The 25,525-nt window shown below is 37.6% G+C and overlaps 1 protein-coding gene across 34 annotated transcripts in view; it reads left to right on the forward strand.

Annotated features, from left to right (window-relative positions):
• Positions 1-25,525, forward strand: part of SIPA1L1 (signal induced proliferation associated 1 like 1) — a 415,163-nt gene that overhangs the window by 226,489 nt on the left and 163,149 nt on the right. The window lies entirely within an intron of this gene.

Consider the following 25,525-nt stretch of genomic DNA (forward strand, 5'->3'; position numbering starts at 1 on the left):
TAGGAGAATCACTTGAAGCCAAGACTTGGAAACCACAGCGAGACCCTGTATCTACAAAAAAATTTCAAAAAAATTAGCCAGGTGTGGTGGTGCATGCACTTGTAGTCCCAGGTACTTGCGAGGTTGAGGTGGAAGGATCACTTGACCCCAGAAGTTTGTTGCAGTGAGTTGTGATGACACTGCTGCACTCCAGCCTGAGTGACAGAGTGAGACACTGTCTCAAAAACAGAAAATTTTTTTTAAGTTTAAAAAAGCCAAAGGGAAATGATGGACAATAAACTTGTTCCATGCAGCTGGGTTTCTCTGTGACTCTTAGGAGAGGACCTCAGAAAAGGTATAGTGTGGAGTAGTCTAGAGCTGAAGTTATAAGCAAAGCAGTTTGTTAGCTCACTGAAAACATCTGAAATGTGCATTTTACTTGGTGTTTCTGATTTTGTGGTAAGATCTGGAAAGTGAGAGTCAAAACATGGAGTTCAAGTCTGAAGGGCAGTGAGTGTGTTGATGGAGAACCAGACTGAGGCAGGTGTCTTTCAGTATATTATCTGTGAAAAAGAGAAAGACAGCTCCATTCTGGGCTGGTTTCTCTTCTCTCTCAAAGCGATGTTATCTAGTTGCATGACTTGAAATATCCTCTGTATGCCTCTCTTGTTCCTAACTCTGCTTATCCAACTCTTCAGACTTGTATTTCCAATTACTTTTCTGATATTTCCACCTTTATGTCCAATAGACATCACTAATTTAACATCGTCAGCGAAGAATTATGAGCAATCCCAGCACTTAGGGAGGCTGAAGCAGAAGGATTGCTTGAGCCCAGGAGTTTGAGACCAGCCTGAGCAACAAAGTGAGATTCTATCTCTACAAAAAATAAAGATTAGCTGGGCATGGTGGCATGTACCTGTAGTCCCAGCTACAGCTAGTTCCAGCTAGTGCCCGGGTCATTTCCCTTTCCTCTCCAGCCACACTGGCACTTTTTACCTTGGACATGCTGTTTGTTCATATCCTAGGGTCTTTCCACTTGCTCTTCGCTCTGCCTGGAACATTCATGCCTTGTGTAGCTGATTCCTTTATGATATTTAGTCATTTAGTCATATCATCTTAAATGACTTCTTTGCAAAGAGGCCTTCCTTGACCAAATCAGTTGAGGCTGATGTGGGAGGATCGTTTGATCCCAGGAATTCGAAGCTGTAGTGAGCTGAAAAACAAAACAAAAACCTTGATGTGTGTCTAGGGTAATGAGCTCATCCTTGTTTCCTGGGACTTTCTTGGTTTTGACACTGAAGTCTCACATTCTAGGAAACCCCTTCTTCCCAGGCAAACCAGGATGGCTAGTCTCCCTATTTATAGTCCTTAAACCTGTTTCTGTCTCACTTGGAATTCCTTGGGAGAATCATCTGTCCAGTTGCTCAAGCTAAGCATTCAGCAGTTATCCCTGATTCATCTCTTTCTAAACCCATCAGTAACATTTCTTAACCACATCTAATCCATCGGTATGCCTAGTTGGCTCTACTACCAAAAGTGTCCAACTCTGTCTGCTTCTCTGCATCTCTGCTGATCCCACCTTAATGCAAGCTGGTTTGATCTTGAGCTGCGTTATGTCATGAGACAGTGATGTGGAACCTGCAACCTTTCACGTTGCTCTTAAAGTCCAACCCCATACCAGGCCCTGCAAGCTTCCTCACAGCCCCACACCATCTGTCTTTTCTTTTCTGGGTCATTTCCCTTTCCCCTCCAGCCACACTGGCACTCTTTACCTTGGACACGCTGTTTGCTCATGTCCCAGAGTCTTTCCACTTGCTCTTCCCTCTGCCTGGAACATTCATGCTTTGTGTTACTGATTCCTTCATGATATTTAGTCATCTTATCTTTCTTCACAAAGAGGCCTTCCTTGACCAAATCAGTTGAAAGTAGCCAGCCAGCCAGCCACTCTTGATCATATTACTATATTTTAATTTTCTGGATGGCACTTCTAGCCATCTGACGTTTATCTTGTTTATTGATTTGCTTGTTCTCACTCTCCCCTACTAGACTGTAAGCCCCTCAAGAGTGGTGGCTTTGATTGCTGTACCCACCATCCTTTCCCCAGGCTTTAGGACAGTTCACAGAACAAGGGCCAGAAAATATTATTAATTGTAGTAAAGAATAAATGTATCCTAAGCCATTTAATTAAAACTTTGAGATCTTGAAAGTTTTAGCAAGCAAGAACCAGTAAGTGGAAATTAATTGTACCATAGCTATTATTACTACCACAAAAGGTACAGAATATCATTGATATTATCTTCATTTAATAGGTTATACTGATTTTATGTTAGCTAAAATTTTAGGTTTATTTACAAATGTATTTTCCCGTACCCTGTTTCTTTTAAGCTGGTAATTTATTGAATGGTTGAACTTTTCTCCTGCAGCAGCTTTTGAGTTTGTATCCTTAGTATGAAAGTTCAGTCATTCCATAAATCAGTCTGTGGGGACTACAGAGTGCCTTGGAGCCTTCCTTACTTACTTTGACCTAAGGGACTATCTTTTGGAACTTGAGTGATTATAAATCTGCACATTTCAGTGTCGAAAGTATTTCTAAACCAGGGTCTCAACCTTAGGACTCTGGCATTTGGGGTCAGATAATTTTGTTGTGAAGGGCTGTGGAATTACATGTTCAGCTGCATCCCTGGCCTCTACCCACGAGATGCCAGTAGCGCCTCCTCAGTTCAGATTGCTGATATCTCCAAATGCTGCTCAGTGTCACTCTGGAGGGCAGAGTCTCCCCCGTTGAAATCCACTCTTCTAAACAATGAATACTTTTTCTTCTATTTCCTTTATACTGAGAGATAATAATTTTTAAAAAATCAAATAGAAATCTGGCTCAGCTCTTTTGGTGGGGTGAATGTAGCAGATTTTTAAAAGCTATTACAAGGAAAGATTGTTCATCTTCCACCATTACTAAGTTATAAGAATCTATTTTCAACTTGTATGTTTCTATAATTCCACAGTACGCTTTGTGTTAGGAACCCTAAAATATTCTGGGGGAATTTGTTCTTTCAGTGTTTCTATATTTTTCGCCTGCTCCCATCACCATGGAGCTAAACACTTTGAGACATGTTAAGTTAAAAACAGTAATGACAGAAGAGGAAAAAACATTTTGCTTCTGCATTCTTTTTTCCTCTCTTCTCTTCCTCCTTACTCAGTCAGCCAAATAGGGTATTAGTTTGAATGTTTTAATTGGATGTCAAGATAGGAAAGGCATGTTTTTCAGAGCTTATTTTTTCTTAGGAAATGCTAACAGTATAATTTGAACAGACCTGTGAATTGATACTCTGAGATAAGGTAAAATATACCAGGAATGTGTAGGGAAGGAGACTTTTTCCTTGGCCTGCACCCATTTTATAGATTTGTGTGCTTCAAAGATCCCATTGTATTGTTTAGGTAGGGCTACTCTACATCATATACAATTCTTTTTTTTTCATATAGAAAACAAATATCAGAATGTATGTAACCTAGTTTTTAGTGTAGAACTGATTGATTCATTGAATAAATGCAATTCTTGTCAGCTTTCTTAAATTGAGACCTTAGCATAGTGTTTTATATAAAGTAACTAGAGACAGACTATTTTTCAGGTTGTGGTTTGTGTTTGAAATTCATGTCCTCATCCAGGTACAGACTTTGAGCTTTGGCCTATCTGAATGGAATATTCCGTTCAGTCCTTTCAAATGTAGCAAGGATGAATATAAAATTAGAGAAAAAAGTTTTCTTTCTTAATATTTACGACCTGTAGCATCTTCTGTTAGTTTGTAGGAACATGGTACTGATGCATTATTTCTGTTCAGCAAAGGTAGTTTAGAGATTTTTTTCTGTTTCAGATACAGTATTTTTTTTTTTTTCTGAACAAATTAATGTCTTGATATTGAACCTTGGCTTCACTGTGCTCAAACCTTCAAATGTTAATTTAAGGAAGTTTAGATTCCTCATTTCTTTTTAAACAGTATTACTGCTTTCTTTGCACACATGAAGCCATGATATTGAATTTAAAAGCAGATGACCTTAAAGAAAATTGTGCAACTTAAACACCACAGACTTAAAGATAAAAAATATAAAGATTTTTAAAGAAGAAAGTTAAAAAAATGTATCTGCTTTTCTGATGTAGGCTGGTGAGAAAAGATGTTCTTTTTCTGTTGCTTTCAGTCTTTAGCTCCCTGTCAGTTCTGCCCCACTGTGAAACCGAAGATGTTCTCAGCATTCTTGAGTAACACTTCCCACAGGTGACCTTCTGTATAAAGAGAGCTTGTTGTTGTTGTTGTTGTTAACTCTTCTATATTGATAAGAAAAAGATAACAGTTCACAAATTACAACATCCTGTGATTTGATTCTTCATAAAATATTTTGGTGAGGTTTTGGGAATTTCATTCTTGTTCCCCTGATCTGCTACACTCGGGCTACCACGCTTTTTATAATATTTATTGCTATAAACATAGTTTGGGAGCATTTAGGTTGTTTATAGCTCCTTGCTATCCTAAATAATGCTGTGATGAACCCTTTTTTTGCACAGAATTTTGTCTTTTGAATTGTTTCCTTAAAAAATACTCAGGAATAAAATAACTGGGGAAAAAAGTATGTAAGCATTTTAAAGGCTCTCGATACATATTCCTAATTTAAAAAAAAAAACAACAATTTCACTCTTCCAGTAGCTAATGAGCACATTTTATAAAAATTAATACCTCTTATTTTTCTTAAAGCATACTTAGGGGCCCTACGATTTTCAGATTGTAAATAAGCATTGGCTTCAACTTTAAGTCTCCAGCTGCATTAGCCCCTAATAAGAGAGTCAGACTGTTCTTTGAACCTTTGAAGCCAGGCATTGACTTCTCCTCTGTCGCTGTGAAAGTCCTGGATGACATTTTCTTCTAAGAGAAGGCTATTTCATCTATACTGAAAATCTGTTGTTTAGTGTAGTCGCCTTATCAATCATTTTAGCTAGATCTTCTGGATAACTTGCTGGTGAGCTTGCACTTTCATGTTATGGAGACAGCTTCCTTCCCGAAACCTGATGAACCAATGTCTGCTGGCTTCTAACTCTTCTTCTGAGTTTCTTCACCTCTCTCAGCCTTCATAGAGTTGAAGAGAGTTAGGGCCTTGCTCTGGATTAGGCTTTGGTTTAAGAGAATGTTGTGGCTGATTTGATGTTCTTTCTCTCCAGAACACTAAAACTTTCCATCTCAGCAGTAAGGCTGTTTTGCTTTCTTATCATTTATGTGTTCACTGCAGTAGTACTTTTAATTTTCTTCGAAAACTTTTCCTTTGCATTCACAACTTGGCTAACTGGTACAATCCTAGCTTTCAGCCTCTCTTAACTTTCAACATGTCTTCCTCACTAAGCTTAATCATTTCTAGCTTTTGATTTAAAATGAGACACCTGTGACTCTTCCTTTCACTTTCAAGTTTCGCTTGAACTTAGAGGCCATTCTAATTTCAGTGTTGTGGTCTCAGAGACTAGAGAGCCCAAAGAGAGGGAGGCAGATGGGGAATGGCTGGTGGGTGGAGCAGTCAGAACTCAGACGACATTTGTTGATTGTTTGACATTTGTTGGTTGATTGATTGCCGTCTTCTGTGAGTGCAGTTTGTGGCATTCCCCAAAAGATTAGTAGTAACATCAAAGATCACAGATTAGAAATCACCAAAACAGATGTAATGATATGACAAAGTTTGACATATTGTGGGAATTACCAAAATGTGACACAGAGACAGGAAGTGAGCACATGCTGTTGGAAAAATGGCACTGACAGACTTGCTCAATGCAGGGTTGCCTCACACCTTCAATTTGTAAAAAAAACACCTGCAAAGTGCAATAAAGTGAAGTGCCATAAAATGAGGTGTGCCTGTATTGTATTTATTGAACAGAAACATTTTTCAAATGTTTAACCATTTTTTTCTTTTGTGAATTGCCTACTGTTTCGGAAAAACTCTCAAACCGTGTCTTTCCTCTGCTTTCATACCACCATGACAATCATCAACACAGAAAACAACTTCTGTGACAAAAGCTGTGGGTTTTTTTCTCCACATGCCAAGCAGCGTACACTGGCTGGATGTTCTCAATTCAGTTCCAACACTATCCACCCTAAGATAGTGTCAGATTCCACAGGTTGGGTGCTCAGTCCCCAAGACTGCCCCTTACATCTTTGGATATCATTGGTAAATCCAGGCCTCCAAACTTCTGACTGACCAACTTTAAGTTGGTGTTCCCACAACCCCGTGTTTGGGTTTAATTAATTTGCTGGAGCAGCTTACAGAACTCAGGGAAACATGTTTACTGATTTATTTAAAAGGATATTACAAAGGATTCAGATGAAGCGTTGTGTAGGGCGAGGTATCAGGGAAGGAGCACGGAGCTTCCGTGCCCTCCTTTGGCGTGCCACCTTCCAAGAACTTCTATGTGTTCACCTCTCCAGAAGCTCTTCAAACCTGGTCCTTTGGGCTTTTATACAAGGAGGCTTTATTACATGGCCTGGTTGACAACCGTGTAGAAATGGGATTGGACAAAAAGCACATTATCTAAACCCAGCAAGGCCTGTCTATTCAGACTTTTCTTGGCCTTTCTGTGTAGCTTTCCTTCCCGTAGGATGTGGAGCAGGACTCTCTGGAATGAGGGTCTTTTGATCCACAATCAGATTAGAGTCCTGCCTTGGGCAGGTGAAAGGACAGGAGGTCAGAGAGAGAGAGATTATGTTTCCTGAGGCCTAAAGTACCCCAGCATTATAACAAGGACTGTGGGAGTTAGGAGCTAGGAACTGTGGACAAAAACCAATACAGCTATCATAACACCACACCCATTAATACTTCTTTTCCCATTTTTCTTTTGGAGTCTTAGTATTTTATCTTCCTTCACAAATCTTTGCATATATTCAGTGTATTCAATCTGTGTTGTATTTATGGTATTTTTTAAACTAGTATTTGGTTTGCCTTTTAATGTACAGATGTTTAAAAGTTTCATGTACCCAAATCTGTCAATGTTTTCTTTTGTGATTTCTTTCATTATTTTTGCTCATGGAAAATGTTTCCCCATTAGATATCACATTTTTTCCCTGACATTTTATTAATTTCAAACTAAGTCCTTACCACCCATTAATTTCATAAGAAAAGAAATCCACTATTTGAGAATTAGGAGCACTTTGCTACTGATCATGGTTACTACAGGTTGTGTTTTTGTAGTTCTCTGCACAAAAGGGCCACTTGCGCTAATTGTTAACTTCTGGCTTTGATGTGGTACTTGATACGTGAGTGCCTGTTTAATTCTGTGTTAATCTGTGGTTCTGTTACATTTGGATCGTTGCGAAAGTACCTTATTGAATACAAATATGAAAATGAACAAAGTAAAATAAAATTAAACTAGTCATGATTGACTCCTGTGTGAGTTCATACTTTAAGAGGCCCAGAAATTGTGACTCTTTTCAGACGTAACTGATATAAAAAAACCTACCTCACTTTCCTGTGATAGTTATGGATTGTAGCATTAGGCTCAAGTTGACTGCCAACATAGTTTATGGTGATAACTGCTATATTTCTAATTTGTACAAGTTCAATTTTTTAGAAATATATAAATCCATTGAAATGAAAATGCTTCCAATTTGCTGGAAAATGAATATTGCTAACTTACATCATAGGTAATTATTAAGTGTTGGTTTGTGATACTTAAATCAGTTGTCTCATGATTTTTACACCAAAAACTCACTTTTAGAAGTAATATTCTTGTTGGCATTCCGGGTGACATAGGTAAAAAAATATTTTATTGAATTTAAAGCCTAAGTACGTAATGATACTCTTACATCATATGTTTGTTTATTGTCTGTCTCTCGAAGTAAATATAAACATTTTTAGGGCAGTATTTTCGGCACGTAGAATGATGCCTCAAATATTTATGGAATAATGGATATTTGTTGAGTGAATATCAGGGCACGGACTTAAAATTATAGGAAAAAGAAATACTTCTGCTTGAGTACCTAGAATTTACCAGCCATTGTATGAGATGTTTGGTGATCTCATGACTATATAGAGAGCATTGTTTTTCTAAAGATGAACGTGGTTTTACCTTTGCCATTAATTTTCTGGATAACATCAAGAGTGATAGGTTTTTAGGAGACAGTAGGAAACTACAGACAGTGGAGAGCTCCATCATGTTTCAAGGTAGATTTCTCTTCTGGGAGAAGGTTACTAAAGAGCCTTAGCTAACCACTCTCTCTGTTTTCGCTTGGCTGTAACCAGAACTGTAATCAGAAATGGCGTGGAAGGCTAGTGAAAGCCGTGGTTGCTGTTGAACGGGCATATGTGCACTTAGGTAGTTTGCTGATGTAGGTTTAGTTTGTGAATCTAGATAATCTGGGAGTCTCTTTTTAATTTCCTGAAGCATTTTGTTTTTGTTTTTTTAGAGACAGGATTTGCTCCATCACCTAGGCTGAAGTACAGTGGCACAGTCATGGCTCACTATATACTCGAACCTCCAGGGTCAACCAAGTCTCCTACCTGAGCCTCCTAAATAGCTGAGACTACAGGTGCACGCCGCTACACTTGGCTAAGTTTCTTATTTTTTGTAGAGACACGGTCTTGCTGTGTTGCCAAGGCTGATCTCAAGCTCCTGGCCTCAAGTGATCCTCTTGCATTGACTTCCCAAAATGTTGGGATTACTGGTGTAAGCCAGGGCACTTGGCCTTGCCGAAGCGTTTTGATGCATGCAAACTAGCAGCAGATGTCAACATTTTCATTTTCTACTCAATCGTAATTTCAGCTTTACTTTTTTTTTTTTTTCCTTGAGATGGAGTCACACTCTTATCTCCCAGGCTGGAGTGTAGTGGCGCTATCTCAGCTCATTGCAACCTCCACCTCCCTGGTTCAAGCGATTCTACTACCTCAGCCTCCCGAGTACCTGGGATTACAGGCATGCGCCACCAGACCCAGCTAATTTTTGTATTTTTAGTAGAGACGTGGTTTCGCCATGTTGGCCAGGCTGGTCTTGAACTCCTGACCTCAGGTGATCTGCCGCCTCGGCCTCCCAAAGTGCTGAGATTATAGTCTTAAACCACTGTGCCCAGCCTCAGCTTTACTTTTTGTAGAGAAAGGCATCAAAAGGAAGTTTTCCCAACTTTTCTTAATAGTAGGTACTTTTTATAGATTTTCCCCTGCCCAGTGGCATTGGACTCTCCCAGAAAAATTTTATGCCAGGATTGTTGTAAAATATTGTCAGGCATTCATGATTTTATCATTTATGGTGGTAAGGGTCTCATAGAGATGTTATGTGAAATACTGTAACATTTTCTTTACCTGCTAAATAAGTATAGAGTAATAAAAAGAACAATTGTTTTTAAAGCCAAAAGATTTTGACCTAGTTACTGATTTATCATGAGTATGCTTTTAACCTGATCTATGGTTGTGAACAGAATAAAAACTTTTCTGCACTTTTTCTACCAAATTAAAATGTAATTCTTAAAATTTCCAAAAGCATGTTTTCTAACTATTGAAAAAATAAGTTTATACCCATTCAAAGTAGAATTATATAAACTTTTTTTTTTGTATAAAGTTTCACTTCATGTTACTGAACTGGACTTGACATGGAAAACTTGTCCTTGAATAATCATTGAAAAATAGGCTGGGGGAGTGAGACTTTTTCATTAACACACTAAATTTATGCTCCATGTGTAAGATATTTGTATATTTTTTAGTGGACTCTGATTATTGTAACTGAATTTAAAGATGCATCTTAAAGACCCTACTGTAATCTGCCTACCATTAATGTGTTCATTCGTTTCTTCATTCTACTTGCAAACTTCTGTTTAAACTTTATCTTTGATCAAAATATTGTCTACTTTTGGTAAAAATTAAATTGTTAAGTATTTGTGAATAAAATTCATATTTACCTATTCAGATTTACTTGTGTCAGGAATGCAGTCATCTGCAAGCATTAGAAAACCTCTCTAGTAGCATAAGCAAAAGGAAATTAATTCTCCCACATAAAAAGTAGCCCCAGAAATCAACAGTCCAGGGCTGTTACACATGTTCAGTGATGCCACAAGGGACCCTGGAGCTTTTTCCTTGATTCTGTTGGTATCTTTCCTCATGCTAGTCTTATGAATGATAAGATGCCTGTTGCTCTTCTAGGTACCATGTACTCCAGGAGGAAGAAGGGGGAGTAAGAAGGTAGCAGGTAAAAGCTAGGTGAATCAGTCCCTTTTTATCAGGAAAGCTAAAGAGTGTTGCAGACTTCTGTTTACTTTTCATTAGTCCTGATTTAGGACTAATCTGTTCCTGACTAGTTACCCCTAAACCAGTCCATGGCCACAGGGCAAAAGTGTCCATTAGAAAATTTAGAAAATTCCTGATGTATCTTCTAGGACACACCAAGGTGTCCCACACCCACCTGAACAACTTGAGAATCTGTTGTTAGTAAAGAATTGGGAGAACAGTATGGGTTAGTTAATGGACTGTGTCTTCCATACCTGCTGGAGTGAGGACAGTATGTATTAGATAAACTTAGAAGCCCTGTGCATTTTGACTTCTTGATTCTTGGTCTTCTGGAATAAATTAGGGATTTTTTTTTCAGGTTCTTCAGATATTCTTCTGTAGTCATACATATCCTGTCATTGTAGGGGATGATTTAGATATTAGGATAGCAAATACTGTGTTTTAGAGACTTCCTTATTATTAAGTATATGATGAAATGGGAATTGAGTCATAACACTCTAAAATTGAAATTTGAAAGCTATTTAATGAATTTATGCTTTCTAAAAAGAGTTCTTTTTAGTAGCTCTCTAGAAGATTAATTTTGTTTTATTTGTAATTAAAATGTCTTAGAGATTCATTTTCAAAAAACATGGGCAATGATCATCATATATATACATTTATATTCCACTTTTTAGGCTTAACATATCATAAAATTTTTCCCATGTAGTATAGTACTTTAAAAATTGCTTTGGTGTCACAATATACTTAATCATTTCCCAGTTATACATTTAGTTCCATTTTGTGCTGCCATTAGCAATGCTATAATCCCATCTTTATATAGGTTATTTTTAATGTTGTATATTACTTTCTTTAGATTCTTCATATTTTAATGTCTTTTGAAACATTTAGCTGATCGCAGTCCAATAGCATTGTACAATCCAATAGCATTAATTCGCAGTGCCCACCAGCAAGATATAAAAATAAAAGTTTTTCTGTCAATTTCCCCAGCATTGATTATTGGCAATTAAAATTTTTTTTGTTAATTAACAAGTGAAGAATTACTTTGAATTTCTTTTATGGTAGTAAGGCTAAATATTTTCTTTCTTTTTGAGATGGAGTTTCATTCACTCTTGTTGCCCAGGCTGGAGTGCAATGGCATGGTCTCGGCTCATGCAAACTCCTCCTCCGGGGTTCAAGCCATTCTGCCTCAGCCTCCCAAGTAGCTGGGATTACAGGCATGTGCCACCACGCCCGGCTAATTTTGTATTTTTAGTAGAGATGGAGTTTCACCATGTTGGCCAGGCTGGTCTCAAATTCCTGATCTCAGGTGATCTGCCTGCCTCAGCCTCCCAAAGTGCTGGAATTACTGGCGTGAGCCACCGTGCCCGGCCCAGGCTAAATATTTCCTACTTATTTTTTTTCCTCTTGTAAATGGCATTCTTCTGTTCTTGATTAGTCTGTTACTTTCTTAAGTAACACAGTATATTTTTTCACGTTGTAAAATGATACATTCTTGGTGTAGAATATTTGTTAGCCATAGATGTCACCTCACAAAGATCTATTAATATTTTTTCTGAACAATTTGTGTAAACTTTTAATGTAAGTAATTATATATTTTATTCATAATATATATACTATATTGTCTCAATCTATGTGCCTGATAGTGCATTAGACTCTTGGGGATACTATGGTCAGTATAACAGGTATCATATCTATGACATCAGAAAAAAAATGATACTTTTGTTTATTTTTCCCTAATATTTGTATCATTTCATTTTAGGACATAGTAAATTACCCAGTCTTTATAATAATAATCATTTTTTGTTGTTTAAAATAAGTGTGTTTATCAAAAATAGAACCCATAAGAAACTTCATGTAGAATTTTATTATTAAATGCTTACTTTGTGTCTGTTAAATGATTTTTACACTTTTTTCATGTTTTAGTTACATGGATTATTAACAAATTTACTAATATTGCCTAAAACTTCATTTGTGTACATCAATAATGTATCCAAAGTTGCTATTAAAGTGTTCAGCACATAATAAATGCTCAATTAATAGAATAGCTTTTTCAGTATCTTGTGTGTTAAGATTGGCATCCTATTTAACACAGAATTCGTTGGATAACCTGCTAGTTTTTATTTCATGTTTTGTTATTTGTATTTTTTTCTATGTGTATGGAACATATAATGTGTGACTTCTTAATTTAATCAGGAAATTAAAATCTCAGCTCACTGCAACTTCCACTCCCAAGCAATTCTCCTGCCTCAGCCTCCCAAGTAGCTGGGATTGCAGGCGCCTGCCGCCACACCCGGCTAATTTTTTGTATTTTTAGTAGAGGTGGGGTTTTGCCATGTTGGTGAGGCTGGTCTTGAGCTCCTGACCTCAAGTGATCCGCCCGCCTCGGCTTCCCAAAGTGCTGGGATTACAGGCGTGGCCCCCTTTCTTGCTTTATTATTGTTCATAGCACTTTGTAGCGTGTCAAAAAATGTTGTTATTTATTTGTTGTCTGCCTGTTTCCCTGGACTGTAACTCCATGGAAGGCAGGCAGGGACTTTTGTCAGTTTGACCAGTGCTGTAGTCTGGGTACTAAGAATAATACCTGGAGTAGAGTAGACATACAATAAATATTTGTCTAATTATTGTGATTCGTTTCAGTTGATTTTTTATATCTCAGTTTTTGTCTTGATTTTATTTATTACTACTTGACATAAAATGTCATGTTTTAGTACAAATAATTCTTTTATCATGGCATCTACCTTGATGTTTTTCTTTTATACTTGACAATAATAGTACCTCCTCGGTTTTTTTTTTTAACACGATTTTGTTAAATATCTTCTTTAAAATTTTTTCTGTCTTCTTTTGGTTTGTACATCTTGGATTTCGTATTTTCTTTCTTAATACAAACTGAGGTTCTTTTAATAAGTTAAAGTAATTTGCTTTTGTTTTTGCACTTGTATTACTAAGGTGTTTTTTAAAACTATGACTCCTTAAGAATTACAGTCAGTGCCTTTTGATTTATTGGACATGACATTTCCTTTTATATCTTCAAATGATTTTGAGTGTAACATCTGAACTAAGCCACTTCTCATGACCTATTTATCTCATTGCTTCTGTTCTCAATCCTATTATTATTCTGTACTACCTCACAATGCAGTGGATTTCAATTCATTCCTTTCTGCTATAGCACACAGTGTCTTCTTTACTGAACTTCTGTCTCCTAGGTTTGTCCTATTTTACCTCAGAGTTTCAGCTCCACTGTTTTCTTTGTGAAAGTTTTCGTAACTCTCCAGCAATCTTAGGCAGTGGTCCTGTGTATTCTTACTGCACTATATGCATATTTCCAGGCATTTTCTTCTTATACTGCAGTGTGCTTTCCACAGTCATACAGAAAGTGGCATACAGAAAGTGCTCAATAGATATTAGTTATGTTTTTTTCTCATTTTCCTTTTTTATTTTTTAAAAACTGGAGTCTCACTCTGTTAGGCTGTAGTGCAGTGGCACGAACACAGCTCACTGCAGCCTCCACCTTCTGTCTCAAGGGATCCTCTCACCTCAAATTCCCAAGTAGTAGGGACTACAGGCATGTACCAGCATGCCTGGCCAATTTTTAAATTTGTTTTTTTGAGATGGAGTCTTGCTATGTTTTCTAGATTGGTCTTGAACTCCTGGGCTCAATTGATCCTCTTGCCTCAGCCTCCCAATGTGCTTAGATTACAAGCATGAGCTGCAATATCTGGCCTCATTTTCCTTCTTAATACTATTTTCTTTTATAACTTAAAGTTATACTCTCTATACTTTTCTTGGGTATAATGTGCATAAATGAATGTATTTCTGTGACTTTTTTCTTCTTCTTCTTCTTTTTTTTTTTTTTAAACATACGTGGAGGTCTGCTTTTGTTTCAGCAGGTAGTCCATTTAGAAAAATGTGTAGTCTTCTTCCTCTTCCTTGATGTCCTGACTTCTTATCCTCGGCATTTTCTTTCTCTTTTTTTTTTTCCGAGACAGAGTCTCACTCTGTTGCCCAGGCTGGAGTGCAGTGGCGCGATCTTGGCTCACTGCAACCTCTGCCTCCCAGGGGTTCAGGCAATTCTCCTGCCTCAGCCTCCCAAGTAGCTGGGATTACAGGCATGTGCCACCACGTCTGGCTAATTTTTTTGGTATTTTTAGTAGAGATGGGATTTCACCATGTTAGCCAGGCTGGTCTCGAACTCCTGACCTTGTGATCCGCCCACCTTGGTCTCCCAAAGTGCTGGGATTGGAGGAGTGAGCCACCACGCCCGGCCACCCTTGGCATTTTCTTTCTTCTTCTTTAGCTCTTTCTCCGCTTAGTGTAGCTGTCCACTTAATAGTAAAATAAGTACTAGTTACTTTCACAGGTTCTTATCGTTACTTTTCCATACTTTAATTCCTCACTTAAAGGTATGTTTTTGGTCTTTTCTCTTCATCCTCTGAACCATGCCTTCTGTTTCTGTCACTATAAAGAGTACTTGGTTTCACACGATCAGATTGACAAAAATTTTAAGTTGTTGGTGAGAATGTGGAAAAGAAAAGTGTGTCCTCTTCTGAAGAACATTGGCTCTTTTCTATTTGTTAATATTTTCTTCTTTTGGAGTTTGTATTTGGAAATTCTCATTTTTATCCTAGTGTCTTGTTTTTAATGTTTATCCTAATGTCTTCCATTCACATGATCTCTCCAACAATTTTCCCTTCATTCTGTTGATCAGTTTTTGTCTGTCTTATATAACACAACCTTTTCAGTTGGGTCAGGTGTTGTTTTTGTTGGTTTTCTTCTTAGTAATTTGCTAGGCTCTGGAGACCTTGTCTTACAGGAGACTTTTTTGAAGTTATTTTCCTTATGTGCTCTTAATTGCAGAGATACTGAATTTGGTTTTGGGAAGGGGGTTGGTAGGCCTGCCTAGAGATTTTACCGAAGGTTCCACCTTTCATGAATTTTGTAGTCAAGCAAAAATTAATTGCATTTCAAGAATAATTTTGAAAGTATCTCTTTTCCACACTAAAGTCATGCAGTAAGAAATATAATAATATAATCTGTAACAAACTCCTTGCCATGTCCTTTAGTGAAGGTGGTGGATTATATGCAATAGTCATTTGGGTTGTCAAATCCTGTATCATTGCATAAATAAATATCCACATATGGTAAGATTTACTCCTCCTTTAAATATTCTGGCCATGTTTTTATAACTTTCTTACTGATGTCTCATTACTTTTAATAAAAATTATGGGTTGTATGTAATTTCCTGTATATTACTTCCAAAGTAATTACAGTTTTTGGAAAACTCCTTTATAGAAAATATTTATAAAAATAAAAATCCTTCCAAAAAATTAACTTTTTATTTTTCCATATTCCTCTGAAGTCCTTGTGCTTTTGCATATATAAATATATGTTCACAGAGTAGAATGTAATATATTTATTTTTAAATTTAACATTATATCTTAAATTTAGGCCAGTTAACTACTAGCCAACTCAATAAGACAACAAAAGAAAAACATTGTCATTTTGAAAATGATATGAGTGTCTAGGGAAATTAAAGAGAATCATCAAAATATTAACTCTAATAAGACTTCAGTAAGATTACTAGATATGAAGTAAATAAACAAAAAAACCCAATAGTTTTGTAGTACACCAGTAACGGTATATTAGAAAATATGATTACATGAATGATCTTAGTCACAAAATAAAATAATTTACTTTATAATAACCTAGCAGAAGATATGCAATGGCCTTATGAATTAAAAGTTATTAAAGCAGATCTAAATAAATAGGAGCTGTATATGTTACTGAGTGGGAAGTCTCAATATTAAAAATAATTTAAAGTTCCCTAAACTAACTTATAAATTTGTGCAATTCAAAAACGAAACAGCAAAACCAAGAGTGTTTGGCATGAAACTTGACAGAGTGATTCTAAAATTAGCCGAGGAAGTAGAATTAATGGGGTTAGCAGGATGTATTATAATGCTGTGGCATTTGAATTGGTGTGGCATTGGCACACGGAGAAATGCACCATCAAAACAGAAGAGAGACCACAAAAAGAGACCTCCACATGCACGGGAACTTGTTTTTGACATTGTATACAAGTCAGTAATTCAAAAGTATTGATGGCTATTTAAGAAGTAGTGGTGGGACAGTATGATAAAAATATATTCCTGTAAATTCTAGATGAATTAAAGCCATTTAATCCTATTTTAAAGGAACATTTCTAAACTTTTAGAAGAAAATATGGGAAGACATCTGTATGATATTGGTGATTGGGAGGCCTTTAGAGCAAAACACTCAATTATAAATCTTACCATGTTAAAATTTTCAAATACAGATATATAAAAAATATACTTTAAACAAAAGCCAACACAAGGTACAGACTCTGCGAATAAAGTCAGACGTATATGTCTAATGAAGGGTTAATATCCATAGTATATAAAGGAATTCTACCTTATCAGTAACAATGAAGAAAAAGACCTATTAGAAAAATGGACAGAACATAAGTGGGTAAGATCAGTAAACAAATTAAAATTCTCTAATTATCAGGGAAAGCCTAATGAAAGCAACAAGATAACACTTTATATTCTTATATTAGTCATAATTTAAAAACAAAGCTGTGGCAGCAAGCAGGGCCCCCCACACATTACTGTGAGTTGTAAAATTGTTACAACTTTGGAGTGAAGTTTGACTTTCTCTAAGGATGTTGAAAGATGCTCCAACTTAAACTTTCAGCAGTTCCCATTCTAGAGCTCTCTAGAGAGACTTTTGCATGTTTCTAAAGAAGATGTGAAAGGAAGGTTCCTCCTATCATTGTTTTTAATAGCAAAAAATTGGAAATCTAGACATCAGTCAACAAATTCTGGTGTATGCAAAAAATGGAAAAACAGAAGCCTTTTATAAAGGATCTATAACTTTTTGTAGCAACGTGGAGAAATCTTGATAATAATTTTTTTTTTTTTAAGTGAGGGAAAGTTTATGTAGAAAGTAAAGGAATAAAAGAATGGCTACTCCATAGGCAGAGCAGCAGCATGGGCTGCTCAATGGAGCATACTTATAGTTATTTCTTGATTATATACTAAACAAAGGTCAGATTATTCATGAGTTTTCTGGGAATGAGGTGGACAATTTCCAGAACTGAGGGTTCCTCCCCTTTTTAGACCATATAGGGCAACTTCCAGATGTTGCCGTGGCATTTGTAAACTGCAGTAGTGCTGGTGGGAATGTCTTTTAGCATGCTAATGTATTATAATTAGCATATAACGAGCAGCGAAGACAACCAGAGGTCACTTTGATTGCCATCTTGGTTTTGGTGGGGTTTGGCTGGCTTCTTTATCACAAACTGTTTTATCAGCAAGGTCTTAAAGACTTGTATCTTGTGCTGACCTCCCATCTCATCTTGTGACTTAGAATGCCTAACGTCCTGGAAATGCAGCCCATAGGTGTCAGTCTCATTTTACCCAGCCTCTATACAAGATGGAGTCGCTCTGGTTTGAACACCTCTGACATATTTCTCTCCTCCCTTTTACAAGGGAACCCTTAATCCTAAGGGTTGTAGAGGGACAAAAATCCATCTTTTGTAACTTCTTCAGGCCAAATAGGTGTGATGATATTCTTGCCAAACTGTTAGGGTGTCTTGTATCCAGGGAATAGAGGAGCTCAGTCAGAAAGCATCAGTATGGTGAGGGCCATTCACAAGCCTGAGTTCTGACAAAAGGTGATATCCAGAGTTGACCAATTGGTGTTGCACTGTTTCCTCGGGGTCAGAGGTCTCCTTAGCATAGTTCCTCCTTGGTTCACTAGGAAGATGTTACTGGAAAGGGGTCCCAATCCAGACCCCAAGAGAAGGTTCTTGGATCTTGTGCAAGAAAGATTTCGAGGTGAATCCGTAAAGTGAGAGCAAGTTTATTAAGCAAGTAAAGGAATGAAAGAGGAATGGCTGCTCCATAGACAGAGCAGCCAAATCCTGATAATAATTTTGTGTGAAAAAAGAAAGTTGCAAAAGGATACATTCCAAATGATACCATCTGTATAAATTTCATAAACACACAGTACTATTATGGGTCAATTTCCGTTTTGTAAAAGTTTAACAAAATGTGTGTCGGAAGAATGCGTACTGTCCTTAGGAAGAAAGTTCCTCTGGAGAGGCCAGGAGAAGCATGGGATGGGAAGTTGATATTTTAGCTATATTCATAATGTTTCTTTCCTTTTTGATGTGCAGCAAACTTGACAGATTAATAGTTATTAAATCTGTATGGCTGGTATGTTTTTGCATATGTTAAATATTTTATAATCAATAGTTTTCAGTTTTATCGTGTAGCAGTTTCCAGTTAAATACGTTGGATTGAACATGTGTAGTTATTTACTTTCCCTCATCAAGCCCTATGCCAGTGTTACTCAAGGAATATAAAAAAAATGTATGAAGACAGGTAAGGGGGAAAGACATAGGAGCAGATTTGAATGATCAACACCATTTTTGTCACCAGAGAGAGGGGCATGAATTTTAATTTAACTAATTTAGTGACGTGAAAAGAGTGGCTTGAATGGCTTTACTGAGGGATTCCAAAAAATGTTGACTCTCTGCAACCCCAGGATTGGAGGGTCCAAAGTAGCTGGGAGGATTGCACTAAGGGGTGGAATTAGTTTTAAGTAGATACTTGGGGTCCTTTCCCTAACCATAGTGTAATTATAGAGGCTCTGGAAATAGGAATTATTTGAAACCTTTGTTGCTGAGATTCGTTCCCAGGATGCTGGCAGTCAGATGGGAAGTGGAACCATTCTTCTTCAGAGACGCTGAAATGTATCCTAGAAATGAACTACAAATATGGCATTTGTGGGTTCCCCCGTATAGAAGGGGAAACCCTCTGTCTGATTTAAGAAGGAATGGAATTTATGGTAATAATATTTAGTAGCTTGTAGAATCACTGGAAAGGCTGTAGAACTGGGTTCGAAAAATAGGAAAAACAAGGGAGGCCAGGTAGCCAAGACAACACTCGTTCCTACAAGTAGGCTGGTGTGGTGTTGCCCATGAACACTGGATGCCTGGCTTGACATTGCCACTGTCAGTACTTGCCTGAGGGTGCCAGTGTGCACCATTGGCACTGCTTCTGCCACCACCTTCCATGTAAATGGATTCGCCTCTTTCCTGCTTTCTTTAGACACTACTGTTGATTCAGAGTCCAGGACATGCATGTCTCATTGGCTGAGGGGCTGATTGTGTGTCTGCACCCTGTCTGTAAGAACTGCTGCGTTAAGTAACATTGTGGCATTTTTAGCTTCTACTATGAAAGGCAGATTTTGTATAAGGAAAGGAGAGGTGATTCCCTGGGTGTAGATACAAAGTTTAGAGGATAAGCAGATGTTAGGAAGTCATAGTGTTTTCCCCTCTATCCAGTTTCCCCGGGTAAACCAGCTAGATCTCTACTTAGTCCCTTTCATGAAGTCTACTTAGTAGTCAACAAGACGTGCCTCACACAGAGCTTCAGTCTACTATTTTTTTCTTTTTTCTTTTTTAAAATCCATTTATCTTTATTTATTTATTTATTTTTGAGATGAGGTCTCACTCTGTCACACAAGTTGGAGTGTAGTGGCATGATCTCGGTTCACTGAAACCTCCACCTCACAGCCTAAAGCAGTCCTCACACCTCAGCCTCTCAGGTAGCTGCGACCACAGGTGAACGCCACTACACCTGGCTAAAGTTTTGTAGTGATAGAGTTCTGCCATGTTGCCTAGGCTGGTCTTGAACTTCTGAGCTCAAGAGATTCAGCCACCTCGGCCTCTCAAAGAGCTGGGATTACAGGTGTGAGCCACTGTGCTTGGCCCAGTCTGCTATTTTAATGCCTCAATTTTAAATACAAAAGGATAGCCAGTTATAGCAGACATATTAGCAAAACTTAGCATGTGAAAGACAGTGATGAAAACAAAACAGAAGAAAAGTAAATTTGGGGAATATAAGATACTGAAGATGAAATGGAAACATAAAAAATTAGTTTATTAGAAGGACGAGAGAAAATACTGCATTCATGAAACAAGAATAGAATGATTTTTTATTTTATTTTTTTGAGATGGAGTCTTGCTCTATCACCCAGGCTGGAGTGCAGTGGCACCATCTCGGCTCACTGTAACCTCTGCCTCCTGGGTTCAAGCAATTCTCCCTGTCTCAGCCACCTGTAATCCCGAGTAGCTGGGATTACAGGTGCACGCCACCACACCCAGCCAATTTTTGTATTTTAGTAGAGGCGGGGTTTCATCCTGTTGGCCAGGCTGGTCTCGAACTCCTGACCTCAGGTGACCCAGCTGTCTTGGCCTTCCAAAGTGCTGGGATTATAGGCATGGGGCACCGCACCTGGCCAGAATGATTTTTTTAAACGGAAGAAACAGAGAACACAAAATTTCTTCAAAATTGAGCCCAAGAATCAATGTGAAGGATTAAATAATCTGGTTGGAAAATGATGTTTTAAAAAGTCTGTCAAATACCTAAGAGAAAAAGATAAAGAAATGGAGGGTGCAGGAGAAAAAAATAAAGTGTTCAGGTGGCCCAGTGTCCAATGAATAGAACATTTACAGAATGAAAGAACAAAGAATGGGAAGGAAAAGGAATTAATCAAAGAGTAATAAAATAAAATTTTACTCAACTGAAAGTTGAGAAGGTCCACTGAGTGTCCAGTACAAGGACCATAAAAAGAACAACACAAAGACTACTCCAGTATTAAACAGATGATCCTAAAAAAAATCCAGAAAAGAGCATATAACATAAAAAAAACTGGAATCAGACTATTTTGGGCTGCTCAGTTCCAACAGTAAAAGCTAGAAGTTAATGAAATAATACCTTTGTCTTAGTCCATTTTCTGTTGCTTACAACAGAATACCTGAAACTGGATGGTTTATTTATTTATTTATTTATTTTATTTATTTATTTTTTTTGAGACGGAGTCTTGCTCTGTCACCCAGGCTGGAGTGCAGTGGCACAATCTCGGCTCACTACAAGCTCCGCCTCCCGGGTTCACACCATTCTCCTGCCTCAGCCTCCGGAGTAGCTGGGACTACAGGCGCCCGCCACCATGCCTGGCTCATTTTTTTTTTTTTTTTTGGTATTTTTAGTAGAGATGGGGTTTCACCGTGTTAGCCAGGATGGTCTCGATCTCCTGACCTCATGATCCGCTCGCTTCAGCCTCCCAAAGTGCTGGGATTACAGGCGTGAGCCACCGTGCCTGGCCTGGATAGTTTATTTTTAAAAAGAATTTATTTCACACAGATGGAGGCTGAGATGTCCAAGGTCCAGCTGCTGCTGGTGGGGACTCTGCAGCATCCCGAGAAGGCGATGGAGGGCATCACATGCTGAGGGGCTGAGCCTCCTAACTTGCTAGCTCAGGTCTCTCTTCCTCTTCTTATAAAGCTACCAGTTCTACTCCCATGATAGCCCATTAATCCATTAACCCATTAATCTGTGACTGGATTAAGCATTCACAAGGACAGCTCTCATAATTCACTCACCTCTTAAAGGCCCCTCCTCTCAATACTGCCACACTGGGGATTAAGTTTCAACATGAGTTTTGGAGGGTACAAATATTCGGACCATAGCAACCTTGAAAATTCTAATGGCAAATGTTTTACTACCTGTCGTTTTATGCCCAGCCAACCATCAGTCAGTTTAAAGCTAGGCATGCTAAGACTCAAAGCTTTTACCACCCACGCACCCCTTCTTAGGCAGTTACTAAATGAAGAAGGTAGTGGTCCATCCAGGTGAGGGAGTGAATTAAGAAAAGAAGAAATGAAATCTGGGAGACGTGGGATCCATCCAGGAGAGAAAGCAAGGAACTGTCAGGATGGTGATTGGTGGGATGTTCCCCGGAATACCTCTTCAGGAGACCTAGAGATCAGCAGCTAGATTGGGGCATGAGAAGAGCCCTAGGAGAGAGTTCTTCAGGGAAGAGAAATGGAATTGATAGGAATCTGTTGTTTTTTGACTGTGTGGAAATAATAACAAGATTTTTTTGCTTCTTATGTTGTATGTAGGAAAAATTAAGCGTAGGTATATAGAAATAAAGCAAATGAAAATAAATGAAACTGTTACTAAGTTCGGGAAAAGTAAAATAAGCAACTGAGCAAATATAGCCGTAGTAAATCCTAATATATATAGCTATGTGATATAACTAATATACACACATGTGAACATAAATACATAAATAGGTACATAGAATGGGGTAAGGAAATGGGAGAGACACTTAATGGAAGCATGCTAATTTCTCATCTTCCACAACAGGACTTCAACATTTACTATATAAGATTGACAAATTAAAAAGTAGCAATTTGAGCGTGTTATTTAGGAATAAGGAAATAGTGAAGGAAACAGTGCTATGTATTAAAAGTGGCTGTGGCTGTTCCTGGGACTGAAGAAGATGGAGTCAAGCAGTATCGGTTTCCTCCACTTTATATGCCTGTGGTACTATTTGCCTTTAACTACTATGTGTATTACTTTGATAAAAACATAAATGAATTAAAAATAAAATAGCATTGCAGTAAGTATCTTTGGACAATTATTACAGATTGTAAAATCACTTCTCAGTGTTTGTTTTACCACCTATTTTCCTATTCAAATGTGGTTGACATTTATGATTAAGCCTCTGCTAAGGACTAAGTATCCTAAAATCAAATAAGATGCAGTTCCTGGCCTGAAGCACTTAAATTTCAGTGGGTGGCGCATCAGAAAACTGAGCATTCACAGTGTGTCCTGTTTGATTGTCTTTTGGGAACCAAGGATGTGGAGAAAGTTTGGGACCTCAAGAGAAAGAGTGGATGTCTACAGCTGCACAAGGAAGGGCAAACCAGCAGAGCTCCTGGGACCTGCTGAAGGAGGAAAGATGCCCGAGAGCTGGGCAGAGGAAAATCCCTCCTGCTTTCGACAACTATGCATTTCCAAATGTCGAAAGAGAGGTTGCAGAGCTCAACAACATGAATATTTTCTGGCTTACCTGCCAATGGTTTTTTTCTCCCCCTAAAATGAAACAATATCCATTATCTCTAGCGACATGTCTATTTTAACTTTGTCACTGTTAACAGTGGTTACTGGTATTCCAATACTTTTTCCTAATGCGTATAGTGTTGTTTTGATTTGTATGCCTTTGATGCTTATTATACTCAGAACAGTAGATGGGCCTTTTCTTGTGCTTGTGTTCTGTCAAAGAATTTTTCTTAGTTCAACATATTCTTTCTTTAAAACTTGTTTTAACTGCAGTGATGCCAGAAAGTTTCAAAAAGACAGTTCCTCACTTTTTCTTGGCGGCAGTTCTGGTGTTAGAAGGTAATAACACATAGTGAAATCATGATTTATTTAAAGTAGAAATTTTGATTTCTACAACAAAAATCTTGATTTTTAACCACCATAAATTTCCTGTAGTAATCCCAAGGGATGCTGTAAAAAGAATAAGGTGGGGTAGGGGTGGGAGTGGAAGGGGTGGACAACTTCCTGAAAGAGTACATACCCCAGTGCAATCTTGAAGGAGGAGTAAGAGTTAGAGGAGTAAAGGGTGGATAAGAATAAAACAGGAGGAGGAAGGAAGAGAATTGAATGGAGTTGTGTTCCAGCAGAAGTTACCACCTGGCTTCACCTGAAGTCTCATGAGAACCCGGTGCATTCAAGAAATTTTAACTGGTTTCCTTTCCCTTTGACTGGAGCTCAGGGTTCAGGGAGCATGGTGGGAAGAGTGTGGAGAGATTGGGCTGTTAATTAGGGAGATTTATCTTGCACTTAGGAAATTCTGACATTGCAAAAACAGAGAGGCTATCTCCTTGAGGATTAAGCGAAGGAGGCTAAGACTCGTGCTAATATGCACCTTATAAACAGTCTTGAATAGGCAAAGTGATCAGTTTTTAAAATAAGCATTATTGCAGACACACAAGACTATGTTTTAAGATCAAACTTACATTCTAGTTAGAGGATTTATTTTACTTTGTCACAAAAATGAAAAGGTTGGCAAAAAAAAAAAAGACTTCTGCCACAAGGTTTTATCTTTGAACACTTTATTGGTTTGAGTTTTAATTTTTTTTCTAGTTAATAAGAGTTTAAATGATCAAGTTAATACATTTGTGAGGAAAATCTCACTTAGAAATCAGAGATTTTTAAGTTTAGGGGATTAGATTAAAAATAATTTTATTTGAAAGTTAGGCATAAAATGTATGTATATTTGCATATGTGCATAGTTTTTAAAAAAAAACTGGAAGGATGTGGTATGCATTAAAGAAAGATACTTAGTTTGCTCCTGCTTTCATTTCTGTTGACAAGTTGCCAGAATTATTTGTATAGGGCTTCTATTTTCGGAACCATGATATAAATAAAGGATTCAAAATGTTTCCAATATGAAGCATTTCATCCAGCATTTTTACGTCAGCTTTGAATGGGAGGAGGTCCTTTGCTGCTTGTGAGCATAAGTGGATTCTTTGGCTCTTAATCATCCACCCCTTTGCCTTTCTTTTTCTGGCTCTGTAAATACTTAAGTTGCTGCGGAACTGACTGTCCCTTGCACTGGATCCTTTCTCTCCTCTGCCCTTATCATTCAGTGTCTTACTGTCTGTGCCCCCAGCCCACACACAGTGCCTGGAAGAATATGTATACTATGATGAGTGACTATCACTGGGCTTGGGATTGGGACATGTTGAAGAAGACGTATACTTTTCACTTTTTCTGTACTATTTCAGTTATTAAAATTTTCAGTAAGCATATAACCGGGTTCAAAAATGACTGAAAAAGGGCAAAGGAGAGACTTGTGTGGGGAGAAAAATTATTTGAGGGTAAAAGGTAAAAATTATTTTGACCATCATTAATTTGATGGTAATTGTTTTAAATTTCTGGTTTTAGTTGTCTCTCCCTTTAATGCTGTATTAACCACACTGCCTTCCATTGTCCTGTGAGAATATGTTTATTTGCTGGGATTTTAAATAGTCGATTCTATTGTGGATTAGTTTATCTTTTAGTTACTTCATTGTGACAGTGTCTTATCCAGTTCTGTGTCACTTCTTGTTAATCTTTTAAGAGATTTGCTCCTTTTTATGCCTGTTTTTCATGCTCCTTTGATGAGTGGATTGGCGGGAGAAGGTCAAACCCACTATTTTTCATTCATTACTGTTGTGAAGGCTCTTTAAGAGAGAAAGATGAAGCTGAAATCTTTATTAAATTTTGCTAATGTGGACTTGTTTTTGGCATTTCTCCGTCAACACAGATATGTGTGAAATAACCATGATTACGTTTTAGATTACAGTAGAAGTTCTGATAATTTATCAGTTAATTTCCATTCTATTTTAGCTGAAAGCATGTAACTTTTATTTCTAGTGATTACATTT

This window comes from Gorilla gorilla, chromosome 15 (assembly GCF_029281585.2).
Source record: "Gorilla gorilla gorilla isolate KB3781 chromosome 15, NHGRI_mGorGor1-v2.1_pri, whole genome shotgun sequence".
Classification (NCBI taxonomy): Eukaryota; Metazoa; Chordata; class Mammalia; order Primates; family Hominidae; genus Gorilla; species Gorilla gorilla.